We start from the raw sequence: 16513 nt of genomic DNA on the forward strand, positions 1-16513 counted from the left end.
AGAAAGATCCCCAGTGCAATGGGCTCAGGTGTAGTAAGGATTGTGAGGTTGCTGCAGGACCAGTGTTTCATTCTGTTGTGCATAGGGTCTCTATGAGTTGGTACCAGCTCAATGGAACCTAACAGCAGCAACAACTTATGTGCAAAGCATGGCGCTATGAACTGTGAATAAAGTAATATGTAGAGCACAAAGGAGTCTTTATCTTTTTGAAACAATAGAGCCCTGCCCTCATGGAGCTTATGGCCCAGAATAGGAGACAGATACTGACTGAATGATTGCACAATTAATTATATAAGTACAGGGGTAACCAATATTAGGAAAGAGAAGTTTTGTGCTCTATTGTAAAAGTGAGTAATAGATGTTTTGTTTTATTTTAAATTCCTGTTTTGGGAGTAGGTAGTTTGTAGGAGGATCTCACAAAGAAGGGATATTTGACAGAGACCTTGTACAGATTTCCAAAGAGCGACTGGTGGGTTTGAACGCTGACCTTGTGGTTCAAACCAACCTTGCGGTCCTGTGATTATCCTACAACACCACATCAGGACTCCTATTAAGTATGCGGAGCATCTAAATTACTTCAGGGTTTATTTATGTATTTATTTTTGGAGGGGGTTGTGCTTTGCCCGTAGAGATCCATCATGTCTTTTTTTTACAATGGATAGTCCTAAAGAGCATCCCTCTGTTTTTCTTAATTTTTTTTGGAGGTGAGGGGATGAACACAAAAACATTCAGGAATACATTGTTTAAACAACCAAAGGGCACATTCTGCAAGCCTGCCTCCTTGCTGCCAGCACACAACCTTTCTCTTTCCATGAGTCTAGAGTCCTCAGCTGCTCTATCTCTCCTTGTCATCATCACTGCATCACTGGTGTCACTGCCTCTCTGGATAGGGTCTCACATTCCACTCATGCTCTTCTCCCTTGATGGTCCTAGGGTCCTCTGTTCCTGGACTGTAAGATTAACTACTCCCCCCTTTATGTTACATAACTTCTACCTTTACAATTGTGATGATAGCAATTAGTCATAATAACAACTAGTCACTATTGAATTATAAGAAGCTTATCCCATCTCCTTTCTCTCCATTTATTTTGATGTTATTATCCTTTTTACTTGTTGGTTAGATTTTCTAATACTAAGTTAAGGAATTTGTGTGCATGGTGGTGGTGGTGTGCCATAGAGTCAGTTCTGAGTCATAGTGACCCTATGTAGGGTTTCCCAGAGTAGAAAGCCTCATCTTTCTCGTGCAGCACAGCTGGTAATTTTGAACTGCTGACCTTGAGCATCCTGACTTATAACTACTACACTACCAGAGCTCTTTATTTATGTGCATAAGGGATATTAATCTGTAATTTTCTTTGCTTTTAATGTTATCAAGGTGTTATTTGCTCATAAAATGTCTTCGAAGTAATCTCTCCTCTATTTTCTGAGGAATGGTATTATTTTCTCCTTAAATATATGATATATTCATCTGGACCTGGGGTTTTCTCTATGAGAACACTTTTAATTTTACACATAATCCCTTTAATGGAGATAGGATAATTCAGATTTAATATTTCTTCTTGACTCCGTTTGAAAAGTTGTATTATTCATGAAAAGATGTCATCTTATTATACAACCTAAAAGCACAATAAATTATTGGAATAAAGTTCTTCTTTTATTATTCATTTAATGTTTGTAGGATCTGAATTTATAGCTCTCCTTATGTGATATTGATAATTTGTATCTTATTGTTTTATCTGGATTAGGTACACATTTTTCTGCTTCATTGATTTTTACTTTTATCTTTATATTTTCCTTATACTTAATTTTTAGGAGCACAATGGCTCCATAGGTAAAGCGCTGGACTACAAACCACAAAGTTAGCAGTTCTAGCCCACTAGCCACTCCTTGGGAGAAAGATGAGGCTTTCTGCTTCCGCAAAGATTTAAACTCTCAGAAATCCTATAAAGGGATTCTATGAAACAGAATCAACTCCACTGCACTTAACAACTACTTAATTTGGCTTAATTAACTCTTTTTTTCCCCTGCTTTTTCATATAGGCATTTAAATTTCAAAGTTTTCTTCTTAGTCTGTGGTACTGTAGAATAAACATTGGTTTACTAAACGCAAGGTTGGCAGTTCAAACTCAACAACTGCTCCTTGGAAACCCTTTAAAGGTCACTATGAGTCAAAACTGACTCAAGAGCACTTAATAACATTATTTGCTGCATCTCCAAATTGTTATCTGTGTGGTCTTATTCATTTAGCTCACAATATTACTTTTTCAGTTTTCTTATTACCATTTGAAGGTTGTATCCTTCTTTCATTTGTCTCTAAACTCCTGTGGGCGTATGCATTAGACTGCAAAGTCATTTGAACTGCAAGGTCAGTGGTTCAAGCTCACTAGCTGCTCCTTGGAAATCCTATACAAGGTTGCTATGGGTCGGAATCGGTTCGACGGCACTTAACAACAACAACAATCTTTATTTTTTATTGAAATGTTTATATATAGTTTCAGTTAATGTAATTAGCATTAGAGAGCCATGGATCCATAGGATAAGCACTGGTTTGTGAACCACATGGTCCATAGTTTGAGCATGCTAGCCGCTCCATGGGAGATTGATGGGGCTTCTGCTTCTGTGAAGATTTAAAAGTCTAGGAAACCTTTTACAGGTCATTATGAATCAGAAATGACTCGACTGCTCTTAATAACAACAACAAATGTAATTAATTATATTGTTTCTGAAACTTTAAATATTTGCATGAATAGAAAGCCTCTTTTTCAAATGTCTCATAGGCATGTGAAAGTTGAACAATGAATAAGGAACACTGGATAAAAATCCATGTTGATGAAGAATATTGAAAGTACCATGGACTGTCAGAAGAACCTGTTTTAGAAGTACTGCTGTATTGGAGTCCTAGTGGAGCACTGTAGGATAAGCACTGAACTGCTAACTGTTCAAACAGTTCAAACTCACCAGCCACTCCTTGGAAACCCTGCAGGGGTAGGAAACGATCAGCCCACAGGTTGTATAAGGAATGCAAGATCATTTGGTCTGGCCCTGCCAAGGCAACCACAATTCCAGCCATCACATTGTTGTTGTTAAGGGCTGTCGAGTTGGTTCCCACTCATAGCAACCCTGTATACAGTTTCTGAGAAGTGACTCCTGAGCCTGAACTTGAACTGCCAACCTTGCACCTCAAACCACCCTTTAAGTCCAGCATGTTAATCCTCAGTGCCACATCACATTGTTGTTCAATGATATCAAGTCGGTTCTGACCCATAGCCACCTTGTATATGGTTTCTGAGGAGAGGCTGGTGAGCTTGAAGTGATGCACTTGTGGATCAGACTTTGTAGTTCAACCCACTAATTCACAGTGGCACACCAAGTGAGTTGATTCAATGTTTGACCAAATACAACAGACTAATTTTTAAGTTGATAATTTTGTATGGCCCACGAATTATATAAATTTTGGCAGAAAAAAAGTTCCCTAACCTTGTTATTTTGGAAGAAGTGCAGCCAGAGTGCTCCTTGGAGGCCAAGAAGGCCAAACTTCATCTCTCAGACTTTGGACATATTATCAGGAGGGAGCAGTCACTGGAGCAGGATATCATGTTTGGTAAGGTGGAGGGTCAGAGAAAAAGAGGAAGACCCCCAATGAGATGGATTGGCCAAGTGGCAGCATCGATGGACTCCAGCATGGCAACAGTAGTGAGGTTGGCCCAGGATTGGGCAGCGTTTCGTTCTGCTGTGTATAAGGTCGCTATGGGTTGGTACCGACTCAATGGCACCTAACAACAACAACCCTGCTATACAAGGTCACTATGAGTTGGAACCGACTCAATGGCATGTAACAACAACCAGAAAAACTGCTGGATTGCTCCTTAGAAGGATGATAGTGAGACTTCTCTTATACTTTGGACATGTTATCAGGAGGGACCATTCTGTGGAGGAGGAATGTTTGGTAAAGTAAAAGGTCAACGAAAAAGTGGGATATCCACCCCTATTCCCCCCACTCCTCCAATGAGATGGATTGAGAAAGTGGCATTAGTGGGTTCATATATGACAATTGAGAATATAGCACAGTATCAGGTAGTGTTCCATTCTGTTGTACTTAGGGTCATTGTGAATCAAAACTAACTCGATGACGCCTAACAAGAACAGCATGTTGACCCCATGTGTGTTAAGAGAACAGACCCTGAGAAGAGGGTTAGTGAGAAATAATGCAGAAAAGAGAATAGGAGAATGAGAATACATTTACTGTTTGTTATTCTTAGGTGCTTTCAGGTTGGTTCCGACTCATAGTGACCCTGTCATACAGGTTGAAATATAGCCCAGTTCAGCAACATCCTTACAATTGTTGTCATATTTGAATCCACTGGCTGCTACTGTGTCAACAAATCTGCTTGAGTGTCTTTCTCTTTTTCTCTGACCATCCACTTTACCAAGCATATGTCCTTCTCCATGGACAGGTCCTTAAAGATAACATGTCCAAAGTATGGGAGACAAAGTCTCACCATTGTCCCTTATAAAGAGCAATCTGGCCATACTTCATCCAGAACAGATTAGTTCATTCTGACAATTCATAATATGTTCACTATTCTTCTTTAACACTGTCATTCAAATGCCTCAATTCTTCTATAGTCTTTCTGTAGAAAGTTCTCCAACTTTCACATGCATAGGAGGCCATTGATAATACCATGGCTTGAATCAAGGTGCACCTCGGTCCTCAAAGTGAGATTTTTGCTCTTTAACACATTAAAGAGTTATTTTGCGGCACATTTGCCCACTGCAATATTTGATTTCTTAACTGCTGCTTCCATGAGCATTGATTGTGACCAACCATAATCTTTGACAGCTGCAATATAGTCTCCATTTATCATGATGTTTTTGATTGGTCTGTGGTGGTGGTGTGGTGCCATGGAGGTGATTCTGACTTAGCAACTCTGAATTGGGTTCTGAGGCTATAAATCTTTACAGGAGCAGAAAACTTCATCTTATTACTGCAGAACCACTGTCAGTTTCAAAATGCTGACCTTAAGGTTAGCAGTCCAACTAATAACCACTATGCAACCTGAGCTCCTTTTTTATTGGTCTGTTGTTGTTGTTAGGTGCCATTGAGTCAGTACCGACTCATAGCAACCTTATGCACAGCAGAACGAAACACTTCCCGATCCTGGGCCAACCTCACTGTTGTTGCCATGCTTGAGCCCATCGATGCTGCCACTTGGCCATCTCGTTGGGGGTCTTCCTCTTTTTCTCTGACCCTCCACCTTACCAAACATGACATCCTTCTCCAGCGACTGATCTCTCATGGCAACATGTCTGAAGTATGAGAGATGAAGTTTGGCCATCCTGGCCTCCAAGGAGCACTCTGGTTGTACTTCTTCCAGAATGGATCTGTTGGTTTTTTTGGCATCCCATGCATGGTATTTTCAATATCCTCCTCCAATACAATAACTCAAATGTGTCAATTCTTCTATGGTCTTCCTTATTTACTGTCCAGATTTCACATGTATATGAAGTTATTGAAAATACCATGGCTTGGGTCAGGCACACCTTAGTGCTCAAGCTGACATCTTTACTCTTCAACACTTTAAAAAGATCTTGTGCAGCAGATTTGCCTAATGCAATATGGTCTAGTGGTGAGGATTTATACTTTCTTAACATTGATTGTGAAGCCTAATTTTCATCAGTAAGTATTATAAATACTCTTCACTTCCAGCAAGCAAGGTGGTATAATCTACATATCACAGGTTTTTAGTTTTCCTCCAGCTCATATGCAACGTTCTTCTTCATATAAGCCAGCTTCTGCATTATTTGTTCAGCATACAGATTGGATATGTATGGTGAAAGGATATAACTCTGACACACACCTTTCCTAAATTTAAACCATTTTAATCCCTTGCCCTATTCTAATGACTGCTTCTTAGTCTAGGTACAATTTCTCATAAGCAAAATTAAATGTTATGGAATTTCCATTTGTTTCAATGCAATCCATAGTTTGTTATGATCCACACATTTGAATTCCTTTGCAGAGTCAATAAAGGACTATATATATATATATATATATATACACATATATATATATCTTGCTGGTGTTTTCTGCTTTCAGCCAACATCCATTTGGTGTCAGCAATGATATCCTTAATTCCATGTCCTCTTCTGAATCTGGACTGGATTTTTGGCAGCTCCCTCTCAGTGTACTACTGGAACCAATATTTAATTGCTATCAGCTAAATTTTACTTGCATATGACATTAATGATAAAGTTAGATGAGTTCCTCATTCCATTAGGTCTCCTTTATGGGCACAAATATTGATCTCTTCAAATCAGATAACCAGGTAACTGTCTTCCAGTTTTCTTAGCATAGATGAGTGAACGCCTCTAATGCTGGTTTTTAGTCTGTTGAAACATTTCTGTTTGTATTCTGTAAATGCCTGGAGTCTTGTTTTTCGCCAATGCCTTTAGTACAGATTGCATCTTACGAAACTTCTTGAAATGGTTAAACATGAGTCTATTCTTGTTTGTACATTGAGTTTATATATTCTGTCCATCTTCTTTTGATGCTCCTTGCATCATTCAATATTTTGCCCATTGTTGTTTTTGTTTTTAAGTTCTGTTAATTCCAACTCATAGCCACGCTATGTATAGGATTTTTGAGGCGTATGTGATGGGTTTGAACCATTAACCTTGTGGTTAGCAGTCCACTATGGAATACTTCATATTGCAACCCAAGGCTTGAATATTTTTTTTTCAGTTCTTTCAGCTTGAGAAATGCTGAACATGTTCTTCCCTTTTAGATTTCTAATTTCAGGTATTTGCCTATTTCAGGTTAATACTTTACTTTGTCTTCTGAAACTGCCATTTGGAAATTTCTGTTCTGCTTTTTCATTTCATCATTTCTTCCAGTTGCTTTAGCTTCTCTATGCTCAAGATTGATCAGAGAGCCCCTTTGTATATCAAAATGAAACACTGCCCTGTCCTGCATCGTTTTCACAATCATTATTATGCTTGAGCTCACTGCTACTGCCACTGTGCTAATCCACCCCATTGGGGTCTTTATCTTTTTTTGATACTTGATTTTTTTCCGTCTTTCTCCAGGTCCCTCATGATAATATGTCTGAAGTATTAGAGAGAAAGTCTCGTCATCCTAGAACCTAAGGAGAATTCTGGCTGCACTGATTTCAACACAGATTTGTTTGTTCTTTTGGTATAAAATAGTACTTTTAATATTTTTTCCAACACCATAGCTCAAATGTATTAGTTCTTCTACAGTATTCCTTAATCAATGACAAACTTTAACAAGTTTATGAGGCTGTTGAAAATAGGTACACCTTGGTCTTAAACTTACTTTTTTTTTTTTCTTAAATGTTTTATTGTGAATTATGTGATAGTTTACATAGGAGAACTTACATTTTTGCTCTTGAACACTTAAAAAAGGTCTTGTGCAACAGATTTGCCTATTCTACTACACCATTTGATTTCTTGACTCCTGCTTCCAAGAATGTTGATAGTGGATCTGAGCAAAATGAAGTCTCTGACAGCTTCAATCATATCTCCATTTATCATAATGTTAGTTATTAGTTCAGTGGTAACGATTCTTGTTTTCTTTACATTGAGATGCAATATATACTGAAGACTGTGGTCTTTGATCTCATTCAGTAAGCATTTTCAGTCCTTTTCACCTTCAGCAAATAAAGTTATATTGTTTGCATATTGCAGGTTGTTAATGAGCCTTCCTCCAATCCTGATGCCAGTTCTTCTTGATATAATTGTGGATTATTTTCTCAGCATACAGATTGAATAAATATAGTGAAATAATACAAACCTGGTACACCTTTCCTGATTTTAAACCATAAAGTGTACCTTTATTCTGTTTGAACGTTTGTCCCTTGATCTATATATAGATTCCTCATGAGCACAGTTAAGTGTGCTCATTCTTTGCAATGTTAACCATAGCTTGCCAAGATCTACACAGATTAAAGCCTTTGTGTAGTCAATAAAGCGCAGGTAAACATCTTACTGGTACTTTATGCTTTCAGCCAAGAGTCATCTAATGTCAGCAATGATATCCCCATTCAACAATCTCATCTCAATCCAGCTTGAATAGCTGGCAGCCGTTCCTTGTCAATGTACTGTTGCAGCCATTTAAAAATTATATTTAGCAAATTTATTGGATGTGATTGTACTAATGACATTGTCTTGTACTAATTACATTGTCTGATGACTTCTGCATTCCTTTGGGTCACCTCTCTTAGGAATGTGCACACAAATGGATTTCTTTCAACTAGTTGGCCAGGAAGCTGTCTTAGAAATTTCTTCGCATAGACGACTGAGTGTCTCCATGGCGGTATCAGTTTGTTGAAATATTTCAATTTGTATTTCATCAATTCCCAGAGCCTTGTTCTTTGCTAATGCCTTCAGTGCACCTTGGAGTTCTTCCTTCAGTATATATATATATATATATATATATATATATATCTTTTGATCATAAACTATATCTTGAAATGGATGAACATGGTTCTTTTTGGTACAATGATTCTGTTTTCTTTCCATCTTCTTTTGATGTTTTCTGCATCATTCAATATTTTTCCCATAGAATCTTTCAATATTTCAAGTCAAGGCTTGAATTTTTTCTTCAATTCTTTCAGCTTGAGAAATGCTGAGTGTGTTAATTCATTTCATGTTTCATTATAATATTTGACTTTGTCTTTTTGAGCTGTTCTTTGAAGTTTTATGTTCAGCTCTTTTACCTCCTCATTTCTTCCATTTGATTTAGCATCTTTATCCTGGAAAGCAAGTTTTAGAGTCTCTTCTGACATCCATTTTAGTCTATTCCTTCTTTCTTCTCTTCTTAATTACATCTTGCCTTCTTCCTGTGTGATGTTTTTGATGTCATCTCACAACTATTCTGGTCTTTGATCATTAGTGCCTAATTCATCAAATCTGTCAGTGAGATGATATCTAAATTCAGGTGGGATATATTCAAGGTCATATTTTGACTCTAGTGAACTTGTTTTAGTTTTCTCCAGCTTCAGCCTGAACTTGCATATGAGCAATTGATGGTCTGTTCCAGCATCTGACCCTGGTCTTGTTTTTGGCTGATAATATGAGGTTTTTCCACTATCTCTTTCCACAGATGTAGGCAATTTAATTTCTATGTATTCCATTTGTTAAGGTCAATGTGTACAGTCTTATTTATGTTGTTTTAAAAAGGTATTTTCTACTCCCGTAAGGATTTACACCCTCGGAAACCCTGTACAGGGTCGCTATGGGTCGGAACCGACTCGACGACACTTAACATACATACATACAAAAAGGTATTTAAAATGAAGAATTTATTGATATTTCAAAATTCTTATCATGAGATCTCCAGCATTGCTTCTATCACCAAGACCATATTTTCAACTACTGATCCTTCCTCTTTGTTTCCAACTTTTGCATTCTAGTCATCAGCAATTATATATGCATCTTGATTGTATGTTTAATGAATTTCAGATTGAAGAAGTTGGTAGAATTCTTCTTTGTATTTGTATGGATATCATCTTATCAAAGACAGCATTGTACTTCAAGAAAGATCTTGAAATGGTCTTTTTGATGATGAATTCAATGCCACTCCTCTTCAATTTGTATAGTACACTACATGTTTATCAGATTCAAAATGATCAACATCAGTCCATTTCAGCTCACTAGTTCTTAGGATATCACCTTTATGTATTCCATTTCATTTTTGACAATTCACAATTTTCCTATATTCATACTTCATACACTCCATGTACCAATATCAGTGGAAGTTTAAAACTGTTTCTACTTATTCTGAATTGTGCCCCATTAGCAAATTTAGGTCCTGAAAGTTTTACTCCATTCATGTCATCATAGTCAACCCTATATTGAGGAGGAAGTATTTCCCCTGATGAATGCCTTCCAACCTGATGGGCTCATCTTTTGACACTATATCTAAAAATATTCTGGTGCTATTCATAATGTATCAATATTCAATATTCTTGGACTATATGACACGGTTCCACTGCTATTCATAGTTTTTTCAGTGGCTAAATATTCAGAAGTAGTCCTCCTTTCCTTCTTCCTATTCTGTCTTTGTCTGGAAGTTCAACTGAAACCTATCTGCCATGGCTGACCCTGTTGTTAAGTGCTATCAAATTGGTTTGGACTCGTAACAACCTTGTATAGGGTCTTGGAGGCATGCCTGGTGAATCTGAACTGCCGACCTTGTTGTTCAAACAACCTTTTGGTCCAGTGCTTATCCTACAGTGCCACACTAGGACCCTGCTGGTATTTAAAATATGGGTGGCATAGCTCCCAGCAATGTACAAGCCACCACAGCACAACAAATGGACACATGAGTGACGGTGTCTTCCTTGTAGGCACATGAATATATTCCTGTCAGAGAAGTACTGTACTTCAAGATAGATCTTGAAATGCTCTTTTTGATCTTAAATCTTTATGCATTCTACTTTATTTGTGACAACTTCCATTTTTCTGAGAATCACATTTCATATTGTATATATTCCAAATACTAATGGATACTTGAAGTTGTTGTTTCTCATTTTGAGTTGTGCCCCATCAACAAATGAAGTTCCTAAAAGCTTTGCTGTATTCACATCACAAATGCCAACAGTACTTTGAGGAGGCAGCTCTCTCCCAGGCTTATTTTGATTGTCTTACAACTTGAGGAGCTCATTTTCTGGCTCTAAATCAGACAATACTCTGCTGCCATTTATATAAGTTTTTTAGTGCCTAACCCTTCAGAGGAGCTCTGGTAGCGTAGTGGTTACGAATCGGGCTGCGAACCTTAAGGTCAGCGGTTCGAAACTACCAGGCGCTCCGCGGGAGAAAGATGAGGCTTTCTACTCCCGTAAAGATTTACACCCTCGGAAACCCTGTACAGGGTCGCTACGGGTCGGACCCGACTCGATGGCACTTAACAACAACAACAACAACAACCCTTCAGAGGAGTCCTGGTGTGATGCTGTGAGCTAATGCATCAGACTTCAAAGTCATTTGAACTGCAAGGTTGGTAGTTCAAGCTCACCAGCTGCTCCTTGGAAACCATATACAGGGTCATTACGGATCATAGCCAATTCAATGGCACTTAACAACAACCCTTCAGAAGTACTCTGCCTCTCCTTTCTAGTCTGACTTAATCTGTAAATTCCATAAAATCTGTCAATCATGTGTGATCCCGCTGACATTTAATATACCAGTGCCACAGCCTTTAGCTTCACAGTAACACCTAAGTCATGACAGTGTGACAAACTGACAGACAACTGATTAACTTTGATGCTTAGTCAATTAATTTGTGAAAAGAGATGGAGACCTAGCAACAGTGATAGGAGTGAAGAAAAAAAGTAATAATTTCCTTAAACACATTCCTATTTGTTTCCATATCCATTACTGGCTAGAAAAACTAGTTGAAGGTCATTTAATCTGTATATCTGGTGTCCTGGTGTGGTGCTGCTGGATCATGCGCTGGAGTACGAGGTCAGTTTGAGCTGCAAGGTCAGCAGTTCTCACCCACCAGTCGCTTCCTGGAAACTCTATATAAGACCACTATGAGTCAGAACTGACTCTTAACAACAACAACAGCAACAACAACCAAGTGTTCTAATGTCTAATAGGGAGTCCTGTTGTGGTGCTGTGGGAAAATGCACTGGACTGCAATGTCGGCGATTCAAATTCACCAGCTGCCCTTCAGAAACCCTATACTGGGTTGCTGTGAGTCAGAAACAACTCAATGGCACTTAACAACAACAAATGTTTAATAAGAATCACTGTAGGATAAGCACTGGACTCCTAACTGCAAGGTCAACTGTTCACACCCACCAGCCTCTATTTGGAAAGTCTTTAAAAGGTTGTTATGAGTTGGAACTGCCCAGGCTGCATTTAACAACAACAATGCACAGAAAGAGAAAAGAGTTTCCAGGTGGCACAAACAGTTTAGCCCTCAACTAATGGCCAAAAGGTTGGATGTCCCAACCTACCCACAACCATCTTAGAAGACAAGACTGGCAATCTGCTTCTGAAAGGTCACACACATACATATGTATGTATATATATCTATATATTTCCCTATATATATGTGTGAATGGATCCAAGTGTGGTGCTATACGGTAAGCACTGGAACCACAAAATCAGTGGTTCAAACCTACCATCCACTTCTTGGAAACCAAGACAGGATTGCTATGAGTCGGAACCAACTCGACAGCACTTAACCACAACCACATGCATACAAATACACAAATACAGTCATAGATATTGTTGTTAGGTGCCACTGAGCCTATTCTGACTCATAGCAACACTGTGCACAACATAATGAAACAATGCCTGATAGCGTGCTAACCTCACAATTGTTACATTTGAGCCCATTGTTGCGGCAACTGTGGCAATCCATGTTGTTGGGGAATCTTCTGATGTCCTTCTCCAAAGACTCCTGATAACCTGATAACATGTCTGAAATGTGGGAGACAAAGTCTCGCCATCCTGGTTTCTAAGGGACATTGTGGCTGTTCTTCCACCACAGGTTATTTGTTCTTCTGGCAATCTGTTGTACTTTTAATATTCTTCTCCAACACCATAACTCAAATACATCAATTCTTCTATGGATTTTCTTCTTAATTGTCCAACTTCTCATGCATATGAGGCTTTTGAAACTATGAGGATGAGACAAAAATTACCTGCACTCAGGTTATATTAAAACAGCCATCAACATTCATGGCTAATAACATTAAGCGTGCATCTGTCGAATAGATGAGTGAAAGTGGATGATGTGCAAATCATTTGCAAATCAGCCATGGCTCTATCTATGACATAATCTATGACAGACTTGGGATTTGAAAACTTTGTGTGAAATGGGTATGGAAACAATTCACAGAAGAGCTTAAACACAAGCATTTGGACATTTGCAAACAAAATTTGGACCAATACTTAAAGGAACGGTTTCTTAAAATCCTTAGTGGTAACAAGACATGGATTCACTACTATGAGCCTGAGAGTAAAAGTAGAGTTTGCAATGGAAACATCCTTGATTACTGACCAATAAAAAGTTCAAAAGTCAAAAACATCAGCTGGAAAATTGATGCTTACAGTTGTCTGAGATTCGCAAGGGCCAGTATTGGAACACTATCAGGAAAAAGGTTCAACAATCATCAATGTTTATTACAGTGAGATGCTCACTGAAGATCTGAAGCCTAAACTTTGTATTAAACACAGAGGACTGCTAGCCAAGGGTGTTGTGGTCTTGCATGGCAATGCACATCCACACAACTCTGCCCAAACTGTTGATGCTCTGCAAAAACTTCCTTTTAAGATGTTAAAGCATTCTCCTTATGGTCTTGATCTTGCTCCATTGGAATTTGACCTACTTTTGAGGACAAAGATTCACCTATGATGAAGAAATAAAGACAGCAGCACATTCATGGCTCACAGCTCAACCTAAAACATTTTTGAATGTTTTATTTGAAAACATTGAAAAGTAAGGAGATGTGTCGAAAAATGATGTATTTGTCTTTTCTAAAAGTAGATTAAAATAAATTATACAGCCGGAGTGTGGATACTTTTTAACTAATTCTCACACTATAGCTTGGTTCAGGCACACCTTATTCCTCTAACTGACATCTTTTCTATTGAACACGTCAAAGACATCCTGTGTAGCAGACCTGCTCAATGCAATATGTCATTTTATTTCTTGATTGTTGCTTTCATGAGTGGTGCTAGTGGTGATACAAACAAAATTAAAATTTCAATCTTTTCTCCATTTGATCTTTATTAGCAAGAATTTTCAGCATCAACCTGAACTTGCATATGAACAATTGATGATCTGTTCCACAGTCTGTCCTGATTTTGTTTTGATTGATGATATTAAGTCCTGGTATGGCACTGTGGGTTAATGCACTGGACTGCAAAGTCAGCTTGAACCACAAGGTCGGCAGTTCAAGTTCACCAGCTACTCCTCAGAAACCCTATACAGGGTCACTATGGTTCAAAACTGACTTGATGGCACTTCAAAACAGCAACAACAATTGAGCTTTTCTACCATCTGCAGTCAATTTAGTTACTGTGTATTCCATCTGGTGAAGTCCATGCGTATAAGCCACCTTTTATGTTGTTAAAAAAACACACTTGCAATGAATAAGTCATTTGGTGGTGGTAGTGGTAGTGGTAAGTGCCATCGTGCTGTTTCCAACTAATAGAGGCCATGTATAGGCTTTGGGAGTCCCAGTGTGGTGATGCTGGTTAATGCATTAGACTGCAAGGTTGATTTGAACTACAAGGTCAGTGGTTCAAGCTCACCAGTCATTCCTCAGAAACCCTACACAGGGTTACTATGAGTTGGAACTGACTCAACAGCACTTAACAACAATAGGGTTTCTGATGAGCAAGTGGTGGGTTTGAACCACTGACCATTTAGTTAGTAGTCCAAGGTTTATAGTACAGCATCACACCAGGACTCTGAATAAGTTCATTGGTTTTGCAAAATTTCTATCATGTGACCTCCAACATCATTTCTTCAACCATGGCCATATTTTGCAACTACTGATGCTTCCTTTTTGTTTCCAACCTTTGCATTCCAATTAGCCAATAGTAATCAATCCATTGATCACATGTTTGATCAGTTTCAGACTGAAGAAATTGGTAGAATTCTTCAATTTCCTCATCCCTGGCTTTAGTGGTTGGTGCATAAATTAGAATAATAGTGGTATTAACTGGTGTCCTTGTTGTTGTACTGTTGTTCATCCACAGTGCCACAGCAGCACGCCAATGTCCTTCCTTGTAGGCATATGGGTATTAGCCTATCACACACAGCGGTGCACTTCAAGACAGATCTTGAAATGTTATTTTTGATCATGAATGTGACACCATTTCTCTTCAATTTGTCATTCCTGGAATAGTAAAACATATGATTGCCAGATTCAAAATGACTAATACCAGTCCATTTTAGCTTGCAAATGCCTAGGATATTGACATTTATGTGTTCCATTTTATTTTTGACAACTTCCAAGTTTCCTAGATGCATGCTTCATGTATTCCATGTTCCAATTATTAACAAACGCTTACATCTGTTTTCTTGTTTTTGGAGTTCAGCATATGAAGGTTCAGAAAGCTTTACTCCATTTGGGCCATTAAGTTTAACAATACTTTGAGGAAGCAGCTCTTTTCCAGTCATATTTTCAGTGCCTTCCAACCTGAGGGGCTCATATTCTGACACTCTACCTGAAAATCTTACGATGTTTTCATCATCTGGCACTGTATATGAAGATGTTCCTCTGGTATTCATTATATTTTCAGTGACTAAAAGTTCAGAAGTAGTCCACCTCTCCTTCTTCCTAGTTTGTCTTAGTCTGGAAGCTCAGCTGAAACCTGTCCACCTTGGGTGACCCTGGTAGTGTTTAAATATCAGTGACATAGCTTCCAGCATCACAGAAACATGAAATCCAACACAGTATGACAAACTAACAAATGCGTAGTTCAACAGCATGTATATATGTTTTGTTGTTATTAGATGGGTTAAGTCAATTCTGACTCATAACAAACTTATGCACAACAGAATGACACACTGTCTGCTCCTGTGCCATCCTCACAATAGATGTTAAGCTTGAAAGTGTTGTGCTGTCACTTTGCCAATCCATCATGTTAGATGCCCTCCTCTTTTTTTTTTTTTTTTTTTTTTCTGACCCTCCAGTTTAGCAAGCATGATGGACTCCAGGGAATAGGCCCTCCTAATCATATGCCTGAAGTGTGAGAGATGAAGTTTCACCATCCTAGCATCTAAGAAACATTCTGGCTCCATTTCTTCCAACAGAGATTTATTTATTCTTCTAGAAGTCCATGGTTGTTTTAATATTCTTCTCCAGTACCATAACTCAAATGCATCAATTCTTCTATAGTCTTCCTTATTCAATGTCCAACTTTCACATGCATATGAGGTTACTGAAAATACCATGCCTTGGGTGAGATGCATCTTGGCCCTCAAACTGACATAATTGCTCCTGAACACTTTAACAAAGTATTGTGCAGCAGATTTTCCTAATGGAATACATCAGTTGGTTTCTTGACTGCTGCTTCCATGAGTGTTGATTGAGGATCCAAGCAAAATAAGTCTTTGACAACTTTAAGGTTCAAGTTGTCTCCATTCATCCTGCTGTTATTCATTTGTCCAGTGGTGAGGACTTTTGTTTTCTTTTACATTGAGGTAAAACTCATAATGAAGGTTGTGGTCTTTGATCTTCGTCAGTTTTTTACTCCTCTTCACTTTCAGCAAGGAAGTTTGTATCACCTAGGCATCACATGTTGCTAATAACTGTTCCTCCAATCTTGATGCCATATTCTTTTTCATATTATTCAGCTTCTCGGATGTGTGTGTTTCCAGTACTTATCCTATAGCACTACAAAAGACTCCATTTATAAGAATACATATATACATACATATTCATGCACACACATATATAGGGAAACGTGTGTGTGTGTGTATAATTATATATATGTAAAATTTTGCAGGTGTACTTCAAAT

The 16513-nt window shown here is 38.3% G+C and overlaps 1 protein-coding gene across 4 annotated transcripts in view; it reads right to left on the reverse strand.

Annotated features, from left to right (window-relative positions):
- The window catches only part of GABRB1 (gamma-aminobutyric acid (GABA) A receptor, beta 1), a 790923-nt gene that overhangs the window by 580252 nt on the left and 194158 nt on the right, over positions 1 to 16513 (reverse strand). The window lies entirely within an intron of this gene.

Source organism: Chrysochloris asiatica, unplaced genomic scaffold (assembly GCF_000296735.1).
Source record: "Chrysochloris asiatica unplaced genomic scaffold, ChrAsi1.0 scaffold00209, whole genome shotgun sequence".
Lineage (NCBI taxonomy): Eukaryota > Metazoa > Chordata > Mammalia > Afrosoricida > Chrysochloridae > Chrysochloris > Chrysochloris asiatica.